This window comes from Ixodes scapularis, unplaced genomic scaffold (assembly GCF_016920785.2).
Source record: "Ixodes scapularis isolate PalLabHiFi unplaced genomic scaffold, ASM1692078v2 PGA_scaffold0__279_contigs__length_252992795, whole genome shotgun sequence".
In the NCBI taxonomy this organism is placed as follows: Eukaryota; Metazoa; Arthropoda; class Arachnida; order Ixodida; family Ixodidae; genus Ixodes; species Ixodes scapularis.
In genome coordinates this window covers 145086437-145112338 of record NW_024609835.1, presented here as the reverse complement: position 1 = coordinate 145112338, position 25902 = coordinate 145086437, and the positions used below count along the sequence as shown (strand labels likewise).

Genomic DNA, 25902 nt, shown 5'->3' with positions numbered 1-25902 from the left:
GAAGGTCCCTCGTGAAGGTCACGACCTTTACGAGGCCTTCACAAGTGACCTCACGAGGGTCACAAGTGATCTCACGAGGGTCACAAGTGACGTCACGAGGGAGGAGGGGGGAGGAGGAGGACGGGAGGAAGAGAGGAGGAGGAGAGGAGGACAGTGTACGGGAGAGGAGGAGGGGCATACCCTCCTCTCCGTATCATCCGCTCCTCTTAAAGAGGTGCGCTCTGATTCGGCATGACAGGAGTAGTAAACCTGTTTGTCCTTTGTCCCCCTTGTTCCCCTTCTCCGGGGATTATTTTCATCAGTAGTAAACGTCTTTCATCTGCTTGCTTATGATTGGTTCAGTTATTATAGAACAGATACAACAGCGTGACAAATTTCATTATGGTGCGCTTTTGACGCTGTCTGATTGGTTCCATCAGCTTGTAGAGTCGGCCGCGTCTGGACTTAAGGGGGCGGTGCAAAGATTTTCGGATTGTGGCCAATGAACTGTGGGAAGTAAACACCTACACTACAAGAAGTGCCTGCCCGTCTACTTACCCGCAAAACACTCAAAGCGTCAATTATTTGGATCTAGGAAATCAGCTCTGGGAATGATGAGGCGGAACATCTGTTTAGACCTCAGAATTAAGGCTGCGCTGCGGCATTAAGCAATGCAAGCATGACGCTTTGCATTGCGTAATGCCACAGCGCAGACTTCATTTTTAGGTATAAACGGATGTTCCGCCTCATCATTCACTGAGCTGATTTCCTAAATCGCAGTGATTGGCTATTTGAGTGTTTTGCGGGTAAGTAGACGCGCAGGCATTTCTTAGTATGTGTAGAACGAGGAACGAGGAACAGGAACTGCTCTCCGACGCTTCGTTGGTTGACCACCCCGTATCAAACAACAACCTAGCGTTCAGAGGAGCCTATTACGCACCCAACACTAAAAGCACATTATATTCGGCCTCATCATCTACGGAAGTTGCATTCCTGGAGTGTACGCATGTACAGAAACTCTAACTGGATTTCTTTCGTCGTCAAAAAAGAAGTCTGCATAATTGACCCTTCTAAATAACCTTAACCACAACTCTGAAGCAAAGATTCAATCCACAAGACGTTCTCTATGTAAACTTATATTTGCAATAGTTCCAACCAGTGTTGTATGCGTTACCGAAAAAAAGTAACTAAATACGTTACTCGTTACTTGCAAATAAATGTAACGCGTTACCGACCTACGTTACCTCAAAATAAAAGGAACGCGTTACCATTACCGTTACTGATAAAAAGTAACGCACGTTACTGTTGCATTACTTTTTATTCACGAAATAAAACATTTGCTGTTTCGACGTTTGATATGTGCGTAAGCGCCATACCTAAAACATGTCTATGCGGAAACTTAATTACCCTCTGATTTTTAGGGTTTCACCCGAATACTTACAAGAAAAAACGCGGAAGTATATATGAAGCTGATTTATAACATGGAAAACGGGAAAAGGAATGACACGAAGGTGTCATTCTCTTTCCCAGCGGGAAGCGAAACGCAGGCTTCGAAGCAGGAATCTCCCAAATCCACCCGAAGCCGGACCTCTTTGACCTTCCAGCCGAGGCGATGGCGGTAGCGAGGTCAACGAGCAGCGGGAGAAAGCAAGTGGCAGGTGGCGTGTGACGTCAAATCTGACGAGCACCGACGTCAAAGAAATGTGGAGGACAGCGTCATTTTTTGACTAAGGAATTTATGACGGGGCACTTAAAAACACAAAAAAAAAAATTAAAATTTAATTTTTTAAGTTTTACGAAGTAAAGTAACGTAACGCAATTTCGTTACACGTTACTCAAAATAAGTAACGTTAGTACGTTATCCGTTACTTCTTTGGAAAAGGAACGAGTACGTTACCACGTTACCAAAAAAAGTAACCCGTTACCGGTAGCGGCGTTACTTGTAACACGTTACCGCCAACACTGGTTCCAACTACGGCCACAATCGCACCGTACGTTTTAGGTCGGTCGGTACACGCTTTGTACTTTTTGCAGCCTCTACATATTTGTAGTAAAGTACTTCCGATAACAATGTTTTATTATGGCATTCACTAATACAAACGGAAAAATATGGCTTTGTTAGATTTCGCAGACCTTTGTGGAAACGCGGTTAGAATAAATCACAAGTAACATGTAAATGGGGATGTGCGACTAGAGGAAGTTCGCCATTAGAGCCAATACGAGCCTCTAAGCATATTAAGAAAAGAATGTCAGTAAAAATAATGCAGGAAAAAACATGCGTTAGAATTTTCGCCCCTTTTTTACAAAACTTTAGTGCCGTCCACCGAAGAAAGCTAAGGCTGGTACCCTGGTGCTGAAATCATATAAATACACTTCGACCTAGGAAAATGGTACAATCCGAATAAGGCACTGTTAACTAGTATGTGAGCACTTGATGACAAAAGAGCTTTTTTTTTATTTTTAGCGCCATCTCTCGGAAGCCGTGTAGATTATCGAGCCTGCACGCCATCTTTGAGTCTTCTCCACCTTCCGCGCTCTACCCGCAAACCGTTGTTGTTTTTCAAGAATGTGGTGGCGACGTTGAGAATTTCAAAAATAATTATGTTTGCGCACCCGGTTCAGAAAGGGGCTTTGGTTTCAATTCGAATGACCGAAACGACACCATGAAGCTATAGTCACCGTGAAAACTGTTTGCCGCACAAAGCGTGAAAGACGGTGCAAGAAGTAGACTCGTAAAAGAAACATGAGCCGCAGTTGTCTTCGTGTCTTTATTGTTGCTGTGGTTTGGGTACTGTGGGCGCATCCGGCACAAATGTGGGAAGTAGGCTTAACTACCTTGAACACAGTAATGGGAGCTGATTATATCAGAAGAATTTGACAAAGCCCGTGTTGAAAGCTGGCGGGGCATCACTGCTATTACGCCACAGAAATAGTCTTCGTAAAACGCTACAATTATTTCAAGATTCATTGTAAAACTTTCAGATTGAAAAGTGAAATAATGGCAATTCGTATATTCACTTCAGGTGATGTCTTTTTTCCCCGTTGGTCCGCAGCGACACACAGCAGTAGTCTTCCAACGCATTCCCGTAGCAGCGCTCTGCCCATCACCTCAAACATAGGTAGTCATATTTGAGGCTACGGAAGAAGGTTTACGCAACGACGGACAGGTGGCGAGAAAGTCTGTATAAGGTATATTTTCTCAAACTTCTGAAAGAAATTTTGTCGAAGCTCTGACGGAAAACAGTTTATAACATCCAACCGGACTACCGCCTAAGCTAAAGTAAATATATACGTACACTATATAAAAACGTAGTCACATAGACTGCCTAAAGCCAGTTCTATGCGCATTCCCAAAATGCCTTTGTATGCATGGTACTTTAATTTTATTGTGATATGCTTTCTTAGTGATGACTCGCTCAGCGTACCAAGGCCCTCTCAGCCTCCTGTTGATTAGAAAAAAATCCAGTGACATCAGGTAACAAACATGCGGAGAATCGCACCAAAAATCGTTGATTAGGTAGCGCATCTTAATTTGGAGGCACATAAATATGCCATAACATGCTCAGAAACGCTTAAATCGTCCCGAGTCTCCGTCTGCCTCCAACACAGCACTCCAATTCAATTCAATCTTCTTTAAAATTCCTCGCCGCCAAGTGCGCTCCAAATTTTGTATCTGTATGACCTTGCAGCGAAAAATTATCGTTGAAATACTTCATTTGACCAGCAAACTGTTTAATAAAAAATGTGTTTTATCAGCCGATTTTTATTGAGTTCTGTAACGGTTATGGCAGTAAGAGCCGGCTGCGACGGCCGGCTCTAGCAAAACCGAAAAGCTCTTCACCCATCGAGGACCATATGAAAAGACCACAGTCACCCGGTATGATTTGAATTCGCCACCATGAGATTTCGAGCAAGTATTTTGCTGGCTGCTCCGCTTTTCAACCCAAGGTCGGGGATCGTAGCATGCAAAGGCGATATCATTCGCGGGGCCAGCGAACGCGCGGACGCGCGCCTCGCGGCCGCATGTGTATTTTGTGGCGCTGCATAAAAGCCTTCGCTGTCATGCAGCGCCATCTTACTGCGTGTACCAGAAATGAGAGCGAATCTTCGTTAGGCGCTGCCGTTTAAATTATCTTAGTTTTTTTCTTTGGGAGGCCTATCACAGATTCTGGGCTTATCAGTCTTTGCCAGCATGATCAAGTGTGTACAATTGTTTCGTCCAAGTCAAATGACACTTGGTACTCGTATTCATTTTATTTGCACACCACGTATTCCACATTCTGGTTATATTGTTATTTTTGGCGTTCGCATATGTTTTCATAGCCACTTTTGAAAGTGCTTTCAATAACGTAACGCTACAAAATATTTCGTTCTTATTTCCTATGTAATGTTCCTTTTGGAGGACATAATTACAGATATTACCTAAGGGCGTCAAATATCAAACGTTGATTGTGGTATTTGGAGTAACAGGCCGTTGGGGTTCTTCGCTGGAACATCTTTATTGCAGGATTACCGGAGTACGACACATAGCCACGGGTGTGAGAGAGCGGCAGGATAGCAGCGGGTGGTGCAAACGGTGCGCTGGCTCAGATAGATATGGCGCCCAGGAACAGTGGCGCGAGACGCACGAGCGCGCGCTAGCTGTTGCCGGCTTATTGTGTCACCCATACAACACTCCCCCACACTTAGTTCAACACAGTAATACCATTCGACGGCGTTCCAGTACAATATTCACAAAGTAACACGATATGACAATTTAACAAAACACGAGAATAATTGAAGTTCTGGAAAGTACAAAATACAAACATACGAAGTACAAAATAATCACAGTTCTGAAAAACACAAAGTCCTCGTTTTTTTCTCTTCATTCTTAAGGCGAAAACCTATCAGGTGCACGCCGTTGCCGTTCGGGATACCGGCGCTGAGCTTCTTGCGGCTGGGCTGCGGAACGACCGGAGACTGGAGTTGATCCCATGTCTTGTCCCTCTACCACCGGTGACCGAACTGGAGGCAGCTCGTTCACAAGTCCCCCTTGACCTGGGGTTGGCGATGATGGCAGGACACTCGGTATCAGCAAACCACCTTCCTCCGCCTCTGGGGTAGAGCTCTCCCGCAACCGCAGGTGGTCTTGGTGTCGTCGCCACACGAAGGTCCACCGCGCTGTGGTCATGCGAAGCCTGTAGGAGACCGGTCCTGATCTAGCCATGACGACTCCGTGCAACCACCTCTCACCCGGCCGGAAGTTCTTGACGTACACCTTATCACCCGGCACGAAGTGTCAGTGCTTGCCACCGTGCTTCACCTGTAGCACGTCCTGCTTGCTGTGAACACTTTCCTCTGCAGAGGGTCGCAGTCTGTCCAGACGGGTAGTGAGCCGCCGCCCAAGCAGCGACTCCGCAGGACTCTGAAGGGTTGTGGCGTGCGGTGTGTTCCTGTAAGCTAACAAGAAACTTGCTAGTCGACGGGACAGAGGCCGGCCCGGCATCTCTTTTCGTAAGGCCTCCTCAGGGTGCGGATGAAACGCTCAGCCAGCCCATTACTTGACAGATGGTAGGGGGCGGTCCTGACGTGCTTCACACCGTTCTCTCGCAAGAAAATCTGAAATTCTTGAGAACAAAATTGGGGGCCATTGTCACTGACAACAACATCTTGCAGACCGAAATAACTAAACAGCTCCTTCAGCTTTTCGATAGTTGCTTCGGCCGATGTGCTGTTCATCACAAAAACCTCGGGCCACTTGGAGTGCGAGTCGACGCTCACCAGAAAATGACGGCCCTGGAGAGGTCCCGCAAAATCCAAGTGCAGCCTTTGCCACGGACGAGTTGGCCAGGACCACGGATGCAGCGGGGCTGGACCTGGAAGACTCTGCCGCTGTTGGCAGGTGTCACACGACCTGACGCGATATTGCCGCGCGCCAAGTAGGCAGCGCGGCCGTAGCCTAATGGTTATCGCGCTTGCCTCCCACGCGAAGGGCCAGGGTTCGATTCCTGGCCGCGACTGTGCATTTTTGTTAACACTGTAATGTGATGTTCTGGTGAAATCGAGAACCGTCTAGCTGATTCGAGGTCAGAATGTTCTACGCGTCGAACCTTCTACGTCGAATGCTCCAGAAGCCAACGTGTGTACAAAAGCGGCTGCGCGGGCAAGCCGGAGCCAGTCTCGCCCCAGCGTTCGACTCTGCTGTCACGCCGACTTCGACGCCCGCGACGCTCTGTTATTCTCTTTGTACCCTTTTAGTTTTGGCACAAGTTCGCCACATTAAACGTTTATTTCTTTCTGTTTAGTTATTGTTATTTTGGTCACCACCCGTGACAATATTCAATATCCGCATCGACCTCCGGCCACCATACATAGCTGCGTGCCAGTTCTTTCATCCTTACAATTCCAGGTTGCACATCACGCAGCTCTTCCAGTACGCGTTCGCGCAGTCCCTGCGGGATCACAACCCTCATTCCCCACAAAAAGCAATTCTGGTGCCACGTCAGCTCGTTTCTTTTTGCAAAGTAACGCGTCCGATAATCTTCTACCTTTGCAGGCCACGCACCGTCGAGGAACCTTGCCACTTGACAGAGCTCTTTATCTTTCGCTGTAAATTGTGCGATCTCTTGGCTGCTAACCGGAAAAGACTGCAGGCGAAGACTGAGGAACGCCGCGACGTCATCCTCGCAGTCTTTATCTTGAAACCCAGGAACTGGAGGTCGTGACAAGCAGTCCGTTTCCACGTTGAGTCGACGCGGTAGGTAAACCAATCGGTACTGATGGGCGGAAAGGGTAATAGCCCATCTCTGCAGACGTGCGGCAGCAATGCTCGGAATTCCCGTCTTTGGACTAAGAATGGTTTGCAACGGTTCGTGGTTAGTAACCAACACGAAGGATCGTCCAAACAAGTAGACGTGAAATTTCTTCACGCCAAACACAATAACCAGTGCCTCCTTTTCTAGTTGGCTGTAGTTCTTTTCACTCGATGTCAAGGTTCTCGACGCAAACGCGATAGGCCGTGTGTCACCGTTGGAGTACACCCTGGACAGGACGGCTCCGAGACCGTATGCCGAGGCATCACATGACACCTGAAGGTCTTCCTTGGGGTCGCAGTGTGCCAGGACAGGTGCGTCAACCAGAAGCCTCTTCACCATGTCAAAAACGTCTTGACAGCGCTTGCTCCAGGTCCAGACGACATCTTTTTTTAGTAGCTCGTTCAGCGGCGCTATTGTGGTGGAGAGGTCAGGGAGGAACTTTCCGTAGAATGTCACCATTCCCAGAAACGACCGTAACTGTTTTGAGTCTTGCGGTTGAGGTTCATCGAGGATCGCTTGCACATTTTCTGCCAACACAGCTACCCCTTGCTCGCTGACTTTCTGCCCCAGGAACTCCAAACTTGCCTTCAAGAATTCGCACTTTTCATTCTTGGCTCGGACACCCTTGTCACTGAGTCTCTTCAGGACTTGCTCCAAATTCTTGAAGTGATCTCCGGTGGTCTGCCCTGTTACCAAGATATCGTCGAGATAGCAGGTCACTCCTTGAATTCCCACCAAACAAGGTGTCCATTATCTTTTGAAACAGTGCTGGAGCTGAAGCGATGCCGAACGCCAAACGCTTGACGCGGAAGAGACCTTTGTGCGTGTTGATTGTCAGATAGGGTTGCGACTCAGGGTGGACCGGAACTTGCTGGTATGCACGACTTAAGTCTATTTTCGAGAAAACAGTCGCCCCAGCTACCATTGCTAGAATATCTTCCAACCTTGGCAACGGGTACTGCTCCACGTCCGGGCAAGGGTTTACCGTTGTTTTGTACTCCCCGCAAAGGCGTACAGACCTATCCTTCTTCAAAACCTGGACAACTGGTGTAGCGTAGTCACTATGGGCCACCGCTTCAATGACACCTGTCACCTCCAGTCTCTTTAGCTCTTCTTCTACAGCTGGCTTCAGTGCTAACGGCATACTTCGAGCTTTCAGAAACTTTGGACTCGCACCTTCCCTCAAGCTTAGCCGAGCCTCTTCCCCTTGCATGCATCCGAGCTCGTCCTTGAACACATCCTGTTAGCGTATTAGGATGTCTTGGAGAGACGCTTTTACATCAACGCTGACCGCGTTTAGCGATCCCAAGTCAAGCTTGAGCTTGTAGAACCAGTCCCTGCCAATCAAAGGTGGCCCGTCTTCTCCCAGTACGTGAAGGGGAAGTTTTCCTTTGAAGTCTCGATACTTTACGTCCACCGTCACCACTCCTTTTGGCTTGACACGCTCGCCGGTGTACGCGCGCAGTATTAGTGACGCCGGAGACAGCTCCGCGTGCGGAAACAACGACTGCAAGAACTGGCGTTTTGAAATGATAGACACGGCAGCACTCGTGTCTAGTTCCATCTAAAGAGGAGCGTTCCCAACCTTGAGTGTGTAGTAGAACGGCGCATTCATGTTTCTGTCTTGAAGTCCGTATATCGCTTCATTCTTTTCTTCCTCAGCTGAGAAGTTTCTGAACTGTTTGGCTCTGCCTGGTGTATTGGCCAGTGATGCTTTACAGAAACGCTGGAAGTGACCCTCACGGTTGCAGCGATAACAAATAGCGTTACGGTGCGGACATGACGAGGCAATGTGCTTAGGGGAGCCACAACGGAAATATTTGTCCTGAGCCCCCACTACCGCTTTCGGTTTCACCGCCGTCAGTTTCTGCAGTTCGAGTTGGTCGTTGTCCGCCTTATTGTGACACGCCTGCACATTCATGGTGGCTCTTTCCATAGTTAACGCTTTTTCCACAGCTTTCTTGAATGTCAGGCTCTCATCTTCGGCAAACAAAACTCTCTGAATGTCAACACGACTCAGTCCGCTGACGAACCTGTCTCTGAGAGTTTCTTCCAGGTTACTTCCAAAATTGCACGTCTGTGTCAATCTTTTAAGCTCGGCGACATATTTTCCGACCGATTCCCCTTCCTATTGTTCCCTCTTATGGAACGTTGCCCTTTCTGCGATGACCGACAACCGCGGCGACAAGTGGTTTCGCAAAACGGCAAGCAAACCTTCAAAACTCTTTAGTGCCGGGTTCTCAGGCGCTACTAGAGTCTTGAGCAACTTATACGTGTCAGTTCCTATGCGGCTTATGACCACGTCAACTCGGTTTGCGTCCGCTACCCCGTTCGCTCTCAAAAAGGCTCGCAACCTTTCCTCGTATGATAACCAATCACACTTCGTGTCATCAAAAGGTTCGACTTGCCCGAATAAGGCCATCCTTACTGCCTTCCGGTCCTCTGGTCCTTGATTCAAGATGCCAGATACTGGAACGTCGGTTGAAGGGCCCTCAGTTGCTGAGTCGTCCGACGGTCTCTGCATCCCGTCGTAGCAGCGAAATCCATGTCCTCGTCGCCACTGTGTGGTATCTTGAGTGACCGATGGGGTTCTTCGCTGGAACATCTTTATTGCAGGACTACCGGAGTACGACACATAGCCACGGGTGTGAGAGAGCGGCAGGATAGCAGCGGGTGGTCCAAACGGTACGCTGGCTCAGATAGATATGGCGCCCAGGAACAGTGGCGCGAGACGCACGAGCGCGCGCTAGCTGTTGCCCGCTTATTCTGTCACCCATACAACATTGATCTTAATTATTTTTATTTTTGCCCATGCGGACGATGGCATTTATAACTTACACCGGCAAGTTTAACGATGCTGCGCAGATGCAATCAAGGCGTAGGAACGATAAGCATAATCGACAGCAAGAGCTGCATTATACAAAATACTGTGCAAAATGCAGCTAATCTGAAAATATTACCAGATTATTTCAGAAATGATCTTCTTTTTAGAACGTCCTAAAATTATTAGCCTACCCTAATCGGGATTTCACCACCTCTTGAAGCTATTACACGATTCTAATTTCGTATGTTCAAAAGCGATCTGTGTTTAATGACAAGTGCACTATGATAGAAATAGCACAGAATATGCAGGCGAGCCGGTGAACGCTGACAGTTATTTGTGTGTGCTGTCCACTTTTTGTTCCTAGTCTCGGCTGTTCAAAATATTGAAGCGCAGTCTATCTCAGACATTAACACGTTACTAAAAAAGTAAGAAAATCGTCTCACAGTTACCCAAGGCTAAATTGTAACAAACTACTGTTGCAATTACCCTTCCATAAAAGGAATTGACCATTACATCCAGAAGTAAAGTGTTACTCTCGCGGCGTTATCTTCAACCTTCTGTCCTACACCCTTAGAAAATAAAAGGCCTATAGCTCTCCCTAAAGGGACGAACGCTCTTGATACATATGTTCCATCAAAAATGAAGAAACATTCATTCCTGAAGGCTGGGGAGCAAAGTTCCTCCGTCGTCTGCATTTCATTATGGCGGCCCCGAACTGAGCGAGTCGAGCTCAATGAGGCTTAACTAGAACGCTACGTCTATTGTACGGCACGAGTGGAGCAGCAAATAAAAGCGTAACACCAGCTTTCCGCGAACTGTATTTATTTCCGAAGGCAAAGAAACTTGCGTTTCGAAAGCCGTCACTCAGTCTTGTCGTCAGCACTGCGATGCTAAACGACGACAACCGATAAAAAATTACTTCGCGCACTTTACATCGCACCTTCGCTATTTCTGGAGCTACAATTCCTTCGTCAACCGCACATCACCGAGGAGTGGTAATCCGTTCGCGAAACCAAAAGGCGTTTTCAGGAAGGGCAAATTTAGATCAACTACTTGACTGTGACCAGAAATGATTGTGAAGCTTGAAAGAAGGTTAAACGCTAGCCGCCAGATGGCAGGGTCAAACACAGGAAGTGCAAGTACCTAGGCTAGGTGGTGCTAGGTACCACCCAATTCATGTGCTACAAAAAAAAAAAAACATTTTTAATTGCTCACGCCACCATTTTGCCACTGGCACCATTATTATACACAAATATAGATATATTGCGCATATCACTAGCATCAGCTGTATATATACATTGAGCACACACACATTCACGGAACATACAAATATCGCAACAACAGCAGACTTCCCCGATCTCTACATCTGGGCTTTGCGTTTCCGCCTTTTTATATTGGTCGCTTTGAAGGTACAAATTTTCTCGGTGACCACCAGAGCAATGAAAAATGTTCCCTGCATGTTGATTTTTTTTCAACAATGTCATACCTCTGAGAGCATTTTGAACGAGTTAGGGAATGAATCTCTTAGAAAGAATAATAATAATATTATTAATAATCATAATTTTTATTGTTCTTTTTTACAATACAGAAAATCGGGTCCGTTAAAGCCTAGAGGCATGTACGACGTGGTTCGGCAGCCGCGAATAGTTATCTATACAACGCTGCCATTTGCGTTGAAAAACAAAAACAAAACATCACCAATACATCAATGACGAGTTCACTCACTTTAGAAATATAGAAAAATACATCAAGAAAAAAAAGGATACCTTGTTTTCTTATTATCAGAACCAAACCGTTGGCACACAAAATATCATGCCAACCGAAACAACCAAGAACGTTCTCTTTTTATAGCATCCAAACAATGAAACGACAACTTTTAACCGTAAGCATTTAGTAAAAAATATTCTGCCTCTCAATACAACATAATACAAGAAGTAAACACTTATGCCATAATTATTTGAAAGTCAATGAATCAAGCCGCTCCACTACGGTTCCAAGCCATGTGTTTGCTTCCCCGCACGGCACGTCATAGCCAGCATTTCTATTCTAGTCTGTTTTTCTATTTGTGCTGCTGGTGTGTGGATGCAATTGTCATCCTGAATTCATCACTGTAGAAGAGGAAATCACTCAGGTGGAAGCGAAGTTTCAAGGTCAGAAAAATCGCTTTTCGATCAACTTGCATGCAGTCAAAGCCGCAACATGCGGCAGGTGTTAAGTGTACAGAGCTACGCTGTGGTGAGCTCGATAACCTCAAGCGCTCATCCCAGCACTCCACTTGGAGGGCAGTTTTTCTAGAAATCGTAGTATATTTAAACAGCAAAATAAAAAATACACTTTTTTTTTGTCGATATTACCTACCATCCTCTCTTAATGCTAAAATATAAAACTGTAAATATACGTACTTTCTGTCATATTTCCATTCTGTTCAGTCCTTTCACCCAAAGCGCAATCGCCCTCTGGGAGGAGACAAGAAAACATCGCAGACGACAGTCACATTGGCCACACCAGAGTTCCAACATGACTATCCGCACGTCGATTGATTGCACCATAATCCCTCAAGCGGTCTTAAGACTCTTTTATATAATGCGAAATGTTAATCTGCGACACCCGGCCCCTTCCGATCACGGCCCGGCCATTGGCATGAATGCTCGACAGTTTGCGTCATCTCATCTTGTTGTTAAACCCCTGATATGCGAACACTCGTGACATCGGCGATAACTCGTCTTCTGTACCCAACGCACGACACTGCCACCGCGAAGTTGCCGCTATGTTGGTGACACGCAGAAACACAGAACCACGTTAATTTCAGGTTGGAACTCGGCATCAGAAAACAGAACCGAACTCAGCAGAGAAAGCACCCAGGCACCTGGCAGCAAAGCTTTGATGTCTTGAACGCAGTTTCCGCAGTTTCCATAACGTCGTAAACATCGAAACGCCCTTCCGCCCCGCAATCAGAGGCGGCCATTTTAGCCCAGTGTACGTAGCGCCGCGGTTCCGAAACTTCGCTGTTTCTAGCGGCTTTATTTGCTCGTTTGATAAAATTAGTGGTAAAAAACGTCACTGCAAACGAAATGTTGTGCACGTTCGGACTGGACGACAAAATTACAGGCCGCCTTTGCTGCCGCTGAAGCTCAAACAACTTAATTATATTTATTAAACAATGCGCGCGACGTGCTCGATAAACGAAACCGAAAGAAGATGAGGCGGGGGTGGCGGAACCTTTCTCCCGTCTGCCTGGAGAAGGAAAAAAACGTCTCGTTAGTCTCGTTCCTCCCTTCTGCTCGTGTCCGCTTGGGGGTGCATCAGTAAAAGGGAAGAAGACGCGCCGTGGCTACCCTTTCCTCCTTTTCTTTTTTCTTAGAGTGTAGAGTAAGACTTTAACACCAGAGTGTAAAGGAATCGTTTATTTTGGCCCACAGCAAGCTTGCTATGAGGCCTTGAGCAACAGCTGGCTTTCAAAAGTCTCATCGGACATCTTTCCTCGTTTCTAAATAAAGGTGTCGTCCGCCGCGTTGAACACCCTTTCAATTGAGTTACTCACGAATGCCTGACGCATTGCATTGCGTGCTCCTTGAGAATGCCGAAACAGCTCTCCGCCCTGGTACAAGCGCAAAGTTTCGTTGCTACAGCCGGAGTTTCACGCGTTTGAATCGCGAAGCTCTAAAACTTGTCATACATGTAATGAAATCTAATAGAATCAATGCATGTAAATATACCTATTTCAGCTGGCAAATATCGCCAAACGGTGGTACAGGAGAATAGCAAGAGAGTGTAATTCTACATAAAAATTCAATTGTAGATTATGTTCTAATGTTGATCTTCCATTAGCTATGAGCACATGTCTAGCTTAGGTTGAGACGTCGGTGAATTAGAGTATGGAGCTTTATATATACATAGCCAACAAGAAAAATGAAGAGATGCTTCAAAAAAGAAATAAAAATGCTGATGAAAACAAGGAAATGTAGACGCACGCATTAAGTGCCTACCGTTTTTTTATGTTGTTTTAAACGCATGTAGCACGGGATGGCCGTGTCACAGCTCAGTGTTCTTCAGCTATATTTCAGGTGAGGCAACGAGAGCGTCCCTGCACAACGACAGCAGTAGTTTTAATTTCGTAAAATACGAGCGATATAAGGGTCTTACCTCATATTTCTACGTCGGGAAGGTGTGAGCAAACACTTTCATTAGAGAGCTTTAATAGGTCGTTCCGATACCTTCGATAAAAATATCCGATAACGATACGATATACGCCCAAAGGCGGCGGTGGAGTATCTAACATCAATACCGGGGTCATCGGAACGATATACAAAGACTTTTTATTCTCAGCAAGACCGGATGGTATCTCCTCCCACTTGTTTCCACTTAAGCAGAGCGAACGCTGGAAAGGAGGCGACCTCCTCTCCTGCGTTCGCTCTGCTTAAGTAGAAACAAGTGGGGGAGCTTCAACTTCGTTCTTGCCCTGTCACCGACTGGGTCCGCGATTTACACACCGCGGTACACTATCGCTGTACCGACGACATGCCCTTTTAATGGTTAAAAAAAACATCACAAATTAGCTGATGCATAAAAAAAAGTGACAGGTATGTAGGCAACCTGGAGCTTTTAGAAGATTAAGTAAAATGCAGCTCAAAATCAAATAGACATTCGCATCTCTCAAAGAGGAATTAAAAACATCGCGAAAAGACTAGGACCAGACAAATAAGTGACACAGACGTAGCGCTACGTCTGTGTCACTTCTTTGTCTGGTCCTCGTCTTTTCGCGCTGTTTTTAATTCCGAAGTATGTACCAACTCGCCCAAGCCTCAACTTCAGCCTCACAAAGGGGAGTCGTTTCCTAATATATTTTGAGCAGCATACCGTTAATGTCATTCTCTTCAGTCATGTCCCCCGAAAAAGAAGCGTTCCATCCTGTTGGGACACTATCCAAACTGTCGTAGTCACCATAACCAAGGAAAACATTGTTAATTATCTCGAGTTTCGTGCCCTCCTCTCCGCGTCTTCGAAAGCCACAAAAAAGCGAAGGGACCAAAAAAAAAAAAGCGTGCACATATTCTTTACGCGTTTGCGCGCGTACGCTTTAACATTTTTTTTTTTTTTTTTTTTTGCTAGAGGTAAACATTTTGGCTTTGGGAGTTTGCCTAATATGGTTTTCTGCAAGAGTCCGGTTCTTTGTATCAGTCTGCCTCCCCCTTCGTTCTGGGCGAGCAAGCTGACGAGTTACATTTGCGGACAACCAAACAACAAAAACGAACTTTATACTCGAGTCGATGTTTTAGGTGGCGTGAAGAGAGATTTTGAGCATTTTCAGAATGCAAGGCCTTGCCTTTTGTATATGCAAGGGACAGCGGGGTTCCGGTGAAGCTCCTTACAAAAGACTATAGTTTTTACAGGAAACGCTTTTTGTCTCTTTGTTCAATATTTCCGTTTGCTTCCTACGTGAACGAAAACCAAAAGGGTAACGGATTACAATCATTCTCTTACGTAAGAAAGGAAGGAGATTACTTAGAAGTACTTCGTAAGGTATGTAATTATTCCCTCGCAATATTACTGATAAATGTTAGTGATTAGACCTAATTTCGTTACTTGTAATGGATGACATGCAAGTCTGCTCTTTCTGGCCTTGGTACGCGGGCCAGGCATGAAACGGCCATACAGCTAACTTCCGGAATAGAGTTGTGCGGTGACTATTTTGCAAACAAAGTCATTTGCTGCAAGAAAACTAGCAAAACAGAAACACCAGTTCGAGTTTGGGTCTACGTAGCAAATTTTGTTGAAACAATGATCGATGGAGATACAAAAAACAAACCTGCGTTAATTCTCCTTTGAAACTATCGCTTGAAGTGAGCCACGTGTACGTCAGGAAGCAGACGTATAGTCTGCCGCCAACAAAGATGTCATTTTGCAGTAATAATAAAAACTAGACTTTCTTCTTGCCACCGAAGAGTTGTTATACCGTCTTCAAATTGCGCAAGTTATTGCACAATATTTTATTTTGTCAAACAACATTTGTTCCTCCATGTTTTAATTCAGGGATCTCAAAACCCCGGCCCGTACGCCAAGTCCGGTTCGTGAAGGTACGCCGACCGGCCCGCGCTGTTCTTCCAATGAAGACCAGCCCGCGGCACGTTTCCAGCAGGCCCGCCCGGCGCAGAAATAAGCGCGCCTAAAGAAAAGGCTTCACAACACGTACCAACCACGTAAACTTACATACCAGAGAAAACGAGTGAAAACTGCCTATGGTAAGGTGTGTCCTCTCGTGTATTATCCACTATACGTCGACAACGCCGGCGTCACCAGCACCACGATATCGGGACTTCTGTCATTCTAAAGCGCGAAATAACAAATGCTTATTATTATTTGTAGTAGGACAGTGTTTTATATCTGCGTACCTACGTATGTTAAAATTCCTTCGCGTTCCCATGTATACATTATGGTTAGTGACCTGTGTCGTATAAATCGCATATTGTCGGCGTCAGTTCTGTCATTCTCATCAGACTTCTGCAGAGTCGGACCATGCCAAGGTTTCTATGCGCTTTGATGTAGGCCTGGAGAGTTTTCTGGGTACAAATTATTTAGAAATGTAATAATTACCTAAATATTGGGTTTATACTTAAATAAGATATATTCATCCGCCTTATTTTCTTACTTTTGAACATTTACTCTACCTTTCAATTTTGTATTGAAATGCTTAATTATAGATTCATTTGCTTAATTTTTCCTCATTTATATTTATTTATTTATTTTCTGGCCCTCGAGACAGCGACCGATCCCTGGTTCGGCCTTTTATCCGAAAAGCTTCTACATCATGTTTTAATTTATTAATATAATTCTTAGGCTTTAATAAAAAAGATGTACTACATAATATTTTTAAGAATGGCAGTTTTTTTTACTCGGATTATCATAAACTTCCCATCCACAAGCTTTAAATGTAAACCTAGCAAAAGTTTTATATTATTCTTTCTAATGCTCACTGCGGTAAGCGCAAAAAAAATTATGAGGCCAAATATAATACATCCTTATACTCGCGCCAAGCAACTTCAAATTCCGAAAATCCCTCCAATCCATCGAGTAGAGCACGTTCAAGTGTTCAAGCGGAAGCTAAACACCAAACTTCAGTGGCCACGTATTCTTTATTAATTTTTTTTCAGGCCGTAACAAAAGTTTGTTTAATATTCATACGTCCCGGGACTACGTAGCCATGCACAGCCGGAGCACGTCAGACTGCACCTGAGAGCATAAATTTGCCCCATTTCTCGATACTAAAAAGAGGGACGACACGATTATCCTATTAGCGTATGACTGATCGGTTTATTACAGAGTCCCACCACTTCATTAATCAGTTTTCGCTCCCACTCTCCCCAAAATAGCTTCTTTTTTTTTTTATCAGAATTGCTTTTAATGGCAACCCCACTTTCAAATGGATTTTATTGATTCTTGTGCGAGGTTCCCCTTTTTTCTTTCTTTTTTCTTGCCCAATAATATTTGACTTGCATGGCCAATTTCAGGCAGTCTGTGTACAGTTTGTATTCTCCGCCTATTTCTGTTTGCTGTTTCGATTCGTTACTCCGTGCGGCGTGTGTATAGCTATAGCGGTCAGTGTAAGTTTCTGAGAGTTAACCGACATGTTCAGAACCGCGCAGGGCACGATAAATCTCAAGCATCTTAACATCGCTCCGCGGCCAATGCGCTGCATGAGCCGACCATAACGCCAAACATTCAATCTCAAAGCCAGATAGATGCGCGAACATAAGCCTCGCCGTTCGTTTGTTAAGTTCTCGTTAACTGTGGACTAAGACGGCCTTAGGATTTCACGGCTTCAATATGTGCATGCTTTTTTGGAGGTTGCGGGGCATTGGTTAAAGAGTAAAAAAACACCAGATTTTCACGTATTGAGATGTGTAGCACACACACAGAAAAACATTGAAATAATATATGAGTATGAGCCAGTGTTAAACAAAATACTCGATAAACGTATTGAAAATACAAATCAAGTTACTTTTACTGTAATGTATCTTGAGTAGAGTACAAATATTTACAAAGTAATTTAATTACTTTTGAAGATACTTCCTCAGAGCGTAGTTTTTATCGACGTGTGCAACAAACAATGATACAGTTGCACAAATCTGGTTTACAAGAATGGTTTATTAGCACACAACAACACAAATATAAAAACATAGGGTTATTTTATGCAGTTCAACTGTAAGGAGCAAAATATCACTGATACATTCACAAAAAAGGTCATTTCAGTTATAAGAACATCGTTAAATATCGCGTCCGGCGGCACACCTTAGACGCATCGTTTAACTACAATCCATATTCCGTATATGGGGAGTTCGCTATAAACGAACTTGGGATACGGAAATTAGTGTATGGATAACAAAAAGAGCCCGCATAATAGCCACAGCTCTGGTCGCACCTTCTTCAAGTAGGTTGCGTTCAGAAAGGCACTCAACGTTGAGGGACACTTTGTTGGCATTTTGAGAGTTCATCCTGCTTGTAGTTTGTTTCCTGTCCTCTTTTCTGCTTATCAATCTTCGCTTACAGACAGTGTTCGCAACAGCAATAAACACTCTGTATGAGCCCTACGATCTCGCAGTCAAACGTTTAGTGGCCGGGAAGGTGTCCGCAACACGCGTCTCCACCTGTACTCAATGAAATCTTAAATGGGTACTAAAGCACTTTCCGCGATTGCCTATCTATGCTCATAACTCAATCTAAAAAAACGAACACCAAAGATTACATTATATGCGTGGCCGACGCCTCTAGAATTAGAGCCAAAGATCGATTACTTTGGAACTATCGCGGATACCACAGGGCACCGTCGGACGAGGACGTGCCGGCCTTTAGGAAAGTCACAGCGTGGCGTGACCCAAACATCCGAATTTACGTTCCGCAGCTAATAAGAATCGGGCATCGGCCCATAAGGACGCCGCATAACCAATCACGAAGATGCATGACCACGACATCAGTCACGCCCTGCTGTTCTTAAGACTTTAGCGACCATGTAGCACTTAGCGAGCAGTACACAAATGAACCAGGAAAATGTTTTCATGTCTCAAAAACGAATATCTCGTGTGCTTTCTTTTTTCATTTTTGATTGAGAGATAAATTTTTTTTTTTTATTTTTTTACCGGTGGTAAACTAAGTGGATTGGCCAGCCGATGAACATAGGTGTCAGCTGCAGTAGGTATTCTTTCCTGTACAAAATGTCAGATGTGGCCCTGATATATTTTATATACAGCCATACATGATAATAGGACTGTATATGTGGCGAGGTTGCCGTGTCAGTGGACACGGCAACCCCGCCGTGGTAGCGTCGCTTAACATGCATCCCATCATGTTTACGCAGATCGTCCTTGGCTGCTTGCTGAACGTACCGTCACTATCGGTTGCAACATCGGCTGGAGAATTCCACGCTGGCTTCAATCAGCTGCCGTGCGTCGAGACAGCTGCGTCATCGATTACATGGGTCCACGTGGCGAACTACCACGGCGCAACGCTCACGCGCATGACGACATCAACTGATCACCTCGACTCAACTGGGCTTACAAAACTGGATGACTGCGGTTCCTATCTTCTGTGGACACGGCAACCCCGCCGTGGCAGCGTCGCTTAACATGCATCTCATCATGTTTACGCAGGTCGTCCTTGGCTGCTTGCTAAACGTACCGTCACTATCGGTGGCAACTTCGGCTGGAGAATTCCACGCTGGCCGCAATCAGCTGCCGTGCGTCGAGACAGCTGCGTCCTCGATTACATGGGTCCACGTGGCGAACTACCACGGCGCAACGCTCACGCGCATGACGACATCAACTGATCACCTCGGCTCAACTGGGCTTAAAAACTGGATGACTGCGGTTCCTACCTTCGGTGGACACGGCAACGCCGCCGTGTCAGCGTCGCTTACCATGCATCCCATCATGTTTACGCAGATCGTCCTTGGCTGCTTGCTAAACGTACCGTCAATATCGGTGGCAACTTCGGCTGGAGAATTCCACGCTGGCTGCAATCAGGTGCCGTGCGTCGAGACAGCTGCGTCATCGATTACATGGGTCTACGTGGCGAACTACAACGGCGCAACGCTCACGCGCATGACGACATCAACTGATCACCTCGGCTCAACTGGGCTTAAAAACTGGATGACTGCGGTTCCTACCTTCAGTGGACACGGCAACCCCGCCGTGGCAGCGTCGCTTAACATGCATCCCATCATGTTTACGCAGATCGTCCTTGGCTGCTTGCTAAACGTACCGTCACTATCGGTGGCCACTTCGGCTGGAGAATTCCACGCTGGCTGCAATCAGCTGCCGTGCGTCGAGACAGCTGCGTCATCGATTACATGGGTCTACGTGGCGAACTACAACGGCGCAACGCTCACGCGCATGACGACATCAACTGATCACCTCGGCTCAACTGGGCTTAAAAACTGGATGACTGCGGTTCCTACCTTCAGTGGACACGGCAACCCCGCCGTGGCAGCGTCGCTTAACATGCATCCCATCATGTTTACGCAGATCGTCCTTGGCTGCTTGCTAAACGTACCGTCACTATCGGTGGCCACTTCGGCTGGAGAATTCCACGCTGGCTGCAATCAGCTGCCGTGCGTCGAGACAGCTGCGTCATCGATTACATGGGTCTACGTGGCGAACTACAACGGCGCAACGCTCACGCGCATGACGACATCAACTGATCACCTCGGCTCATCTGGGCTTAAAAACTGGATGACTGCGGTTCCTACCTTCAGTGGACACGGCAACCCCGCCGTGGCAGCGTCCCTTAACATGCATCCCATCATGTTTACCCAGATCGTGCTTGGCTGCTTGCTAAACGTACCGTCAATATCGGTGGCAACTTCGGCTGGAGAATTCCACACTGGCTGCAATCAGCTGCCGTGCGTCGAGACAGCTGCGTCATCGATTACATGGGTCCACGTGACGAACTACCACGGCGCAACGCTCACGCGCATGACGACATCAACTGATCACCTCGGCTCAACTGGGCTTAAAAACTGGATGACTGCGGTTCCTACCTTCGGTGGACACGGCAACGCCGCCGTGTCAGCGTCGCTTACCATGCATCCCATCATGTTTACGCAGATCGTCCTTGGCTGCTTGCTAAACGTACCGTCAATATCGGTGGCAACTTCGGCTGGAGAATTCCACGCTGGCTGCAATCAGGTGCCGTGCGTCGAGACAGCTGCGTCATCGATTACATGGGTCTACGTGGCGAACTACAACGGCGCAACGCTCACGCGCATGACAACATCAACTGATCACCTCGGCTCAACTGGGCTTAAAAACTGGATGACTGCGGTTCCTACCTTCGGTGGACACGGCAACGCCGCCGTGTCAGCGTCGCTTACCATGCATCCCATCATGTTTACGCAGATCGTCCTTGGCTGCTTGCTAAACGTACCGTCAATATCGGTGGCAACTTCGGCTGGAGAATTCCACGCTGGCTGCAATCAGGTGCCGTGCGTCGAGACAGCTGCGTCATCGATTACATGGGTCTACGTGGCGAACTACAACGGCGCAACGCTCACGCGCATGACGACATCAACTGATCACCTCGGCTCAACTGGGCTTAAAAACTGGATGACTGCGGTTCCTACCTTCAGTGGACACGGCAACCCCGCCGTGGCAGCGTCGCTTAACATGCATCCCATCATGTTTACGCAGATCGTCCTTGGCTGCTTGCTAAACGTACCGTCACTATCGGTGGCCACTTCGGCTGGAGAATTCCACGCTGGCTGCAATCAGCTGCCGTGCGTCGAGACAGCTGCGTCATCGATTACATGGGTCTACGTGGCGAACTACAACGGCGCAACGCTCACGCGCATGACGACATCAACTGATCACCTCGGCTCAACTGGGATTAAAAACTGGATGACTGCGGTTCCTACCTTCAGTGGACACGGCAACCCCGCCGTGGCAGCGTCGCTTAACATGCATCCCATCATGTTTACGCAGATCGTCCTTGGCTGCTTGCTAAACGTACCGTCACTATCGGTGGCAACTTCGGCTGGAGATTTCCACGCTGGCTGCAATCAGCTGCCGTGCGTCGAGACAGCTGCGTCATCGATTACATGGGTCCACGTGACGAACTACCACGGCGTAACGCTCACGCGCATGACGACATCAACTGATCACCTCGGCTCATCTGGGCTTAAAAACTGGATGACTGCGGTTCCTACCTTCAGTGGACACGGCAACCCCGCCGTGGCAGCGTCCCTTAACATGCATCCCATCATGTTTACCCAGATCGTGCTTGGCTGCTTGCTAAACGTACCGTCACTATCGGTGGCAACTTCGGCTGGAGAATTCCACACTGGCTGCAATCAGCTGCCGTGCGTCGAGACAGCTGCGTCATCGATTACATGGGCCCACGTGACGAACTACGACGGCGCAACGCTCACGCGCATGACGACATCAACTGATCACCTCGGCTCAACTGGGCTTAAAAACTGGACGACTGCGGTTCCTACCTTCAGTGGACACGGCAACCCCGCCGTGGCAGCGTCGCTGAAAATGCATCCCATCATGTTTACGCAGATCGTCCTTGGCTGCTTGCTAAACGTACCGTCACTATCGGTGGCAACTTCGGCTGGAGAATTCCACGCTGGCTGCAATCAGCTGCCGTGCGTCAAGACAGCTGCGTCATCAATTACATGGGTCCACGTGGCGAACTACCACGGCGCAACGCTCACGCGCATGACGACATCAACTGATCACCTCGGCTCAACTGGGCTTAAAAACTGGATGACTGCGGTTCCTACATTCAGTGGACACGGCACCCCGCCGTGGCAGCGTCGCTTAATATGCATCCCATCATGTTTACGCAGATCGTCCTTGGCTGCTTGCTAAACGTACCGTCACTATCGGTGGCAACTTCGGGTGGAGAATTCCACGCTGGCTGCAATAAGCTGCCGTGCGTCGAGACAGCTGCGTCATCAATTACATGGGTCCACGTGGCGAACTGCCACGGCGCAACGCTCACGCACATGACGACACCAACTGATCACCTCGGCTCAACTGGGCTTAAAAACTGGATGATTGCGGTTCCTACCTTCAGTGGACACGGCAACCCCGCCGTGGCAGCGTCGCTTAACATGCATCCCAACATGTTTACGCAGATCGTCCTTGGCTGCTTGCTGAACGTACCGTCACTATCGGTGGCAACTTTGGTTGGAGAATTCCACGCTGGCTGCAATCAGCTGCCGTGCGTCGAGACAGCTGCGTCATCAATTACATGGGTCCACGTGGCGAACTACCACGGCGCAACGCTCACGCGCATGACGACATCAACTGATCACCTCGGCTCAACTGGGCTTAAAAACTGGATGACTGCGGTTCCTACCTTCACTGGATACGGCAACCCCGCCGTGGCAGCGTCGCTTAACATGCATCCCATCATGTTTACGCAGGTTGGTGGTTGTAAATACGGTTTGCGTAGTAACTGCCTAGGCTTAGTTGTGTTGCCGTGTCCACATGTCTTCTTACAGAGTGCGAATGACTGTTTGTTAATAGCAGGTATGTTACTGAAGCTCTCGGGTGACGTGGAAGCAAATCCTGGGCCTATCACTGACGCCATGTTTGCAGAAATGCTCCAAACACAAAAAGATATCCTAAAACAAATTAACGAAATCCAAGAAAAACAAACTACCTCGGAAGCTAATCTACAGAAGTTTCAAAAGAGGCTGGACTCTATTGAGGAAAAACTTGAAATTGTCAATGAAACTAGCAACAGGCTTGTCAAAGTAGAGAGCGCAGTTTCCAGTCGCGATCTTGAATTGAATTCGCTCTACAGACAAGTGATGATCTTGATAATCGGTCGCGTAGATACAACTTGATTGTGAGAGGAATTAGAGAGGAAAGTCTTGAAACTGAGCAAGCTTTACTGCGGCTTGTAAATCACGAAGTATTCGACGGTATACTGAAAGTGAAAATCGACTCCATCGAACGAATTCAGAGTCGAAAAACACACACCTGGTAGAATTCGACCAATTATATTGAAATTTGCTGACTTCCGAGATAAAATGAAAATTATTAATAATTGCTCTACGCTCAAGGGCACCAACATTAGCATTAATGAAGACTACTCGGAAAGGGTTGTGGAGATTCGGAAAAATTTATGGAACTCTACCGCTGATGAACGAAAGGAGGGAGCAAAAGTAAAGGTAATGTTCGATAAAATCAAGATCAACGATGTCCTCTACGCTTGGAACGAAGTTTCTAATATAAAATACAAGTGTTTCACTTCACCAAACACACAAGAACAATGACATAATAAAATGAGCTTTAAACTAATTAACATAAACGCCCGAAGCATCTTAAAGAAGATTAAGCTTATTGAAAGCATTGTTCTGGAACACGAACCAGACATTATGGTAATTACTGAGACGTGGCTTCATAAAGACATTTTAGATAGTGAAGTTACACCAGAAAATCACAGAATAGTGAGAAAAAACAGAGGAGCACGTGGTGGAGGCGTTGCAATTCTAATTAAAAATAATATTACATTTACTGTTTTGGAGGACGCTGCAGCCATTGAGTCAGTATGGATCCAGATAAAACTTAACGATCATGCCGTTGTCCTACACCCTAAGAAAAAATGGAGGAAAAAAGTAGCAACGGCGCGTCTTCCTCCCTTCTACTGACGCGCCCCCAAGCGGACACGAGAAAAGGGGAGGAACGAAACGTTTTTCTCCTTCTCCAGGCAGACGGGAGAAAGCTTTCGCCCTCCCGACTCATCTTTTTTCGGTTTCGTTTTTCGAGCAGGCCGCGCACGTTGTTTAATAAAGAGCTTTCGAGTTGATTGAGCTTCAGCGGCAGCGAGGGCCGCCTGTAATTCCGTCTTCTAGTCTAAACGTGCAGAACATTTCGGTTGCATTGACGTTTTTATCACTAATTTTATCAACAGAGCAAACGAAGCCGCTAGAAACAGCGAAGTTCCGGAGCAGTGCCAGCAGCGCCACGTACACTGGGGGATGGCTGTCTCCGGACTGCGGGACTCGCGCGGCACGGAACCACGGTAGCGAAACCACGCGGAACTGTGTCGACGTTTTCGACGTTACGGAAACCGCAGGAACTGCGTCCGAGACAGGCAGGTTTTGCTGCGGGCTGCCTGGGTGCCTTCCGTGCTCAGTTCGGTTCTGTTTTCCGATGCCGAGTGCAACCGGCGTTCAACGTGGTTCTGTATTTGTGCGTGTCAACAACATAGCTGCAACATCGTGATGGCAGTGTCGTGGGTTGTGAACAGAAGACTGGAATTATCGCCGATGTGACCGTGTGTTCGCGTATCTGTGGTGTAACAAGAAGATGAGATCGTAAACCGTCGGGCATTGATGCCGCTGGTTGGGCCGTGATCGGAGGGGGCGGGGTGTGGCAGGTTGACATTCCGCTTTACATTAAAAAGTTTAATACCACTTGAGGGATTACGTGCAATCGATCAACGTGCGGATAGTCATGTTGGAACGCTGGTCTGAACGGTAAGCTCCTATCGTACATTGGCCAATGTGACTGTCGCTTGTCTCGTCCCCGACAGCGATTGCGCTCTGGGGAAAGGACAACAGTACGAAATCGTGACGGAAAGTACGTATATTTACTGTGTTTAATTTTAGCATTAAAAAACAATAGTAGGTAAAATTGGAAAAAAAAAAAAAGCTACCCTTTAATTTGCTGTTTAAATATACTACAGTTCCTGGAGAAACTGCCCTCCAAGTGGCGCGCTGGGATGAGCGCTATAAGTTTTCAAGCTCGCCACGGCGTAGCTCCGTACCTGCCGCTAGTCGCAGCTTTGACTGCATTCAAGTTGATCGAAAAGCGATTTCTCAGCCCGTGAAGCATCACTTCCAGCTGAGTGAATATCCGCTCTACAGAGATTAATTTAAGACGGCAAATGCAGCTTTGCGCGAACAGCACAAATAGAAAAACCAATAGAAATACAGGCTACGACGTGCCGTGTGGGGAAACAAACTCATGGCTTCGAACCGTATTGGAGCGGCTTGATTTATTGGCTTTCAAATAATTACGGCATGATCGAGCGTTTACTTTTTAATAAGAGATTCATCCCCTGAGCCATTTAAAATACTCCTAGGGGTATGGCATTGCTGGAAAAAAATCAACATGCTGGGAATATATTTTATTGCTTAGGGAGTCACCGAAAAGTTCCGTACGTTCAAAACGACCAGTATAAAAGACGGAAACGCAGAGCACGGGTGTAGTGTTCGGGTCAGTGTGGTGCTCCGTTGTATTGATATTTGTGTGTGCCGTGTATGTGCTCAATGTATGTTCACCTGATGCTTGT

General features: G+C 46.8%; 1 pseudogene; it reads right to left on the bottom strand.

Moving 5' to 3' along the window:
- Positions 1-4849: 4849 nt before the first annotated feature.
- On the bottom strand, positions 4850-5464 carry LOC120848668 (annotated as a pseudogene).
- Positions 5465-25902: the final 20438 nt, after the last annotated feature.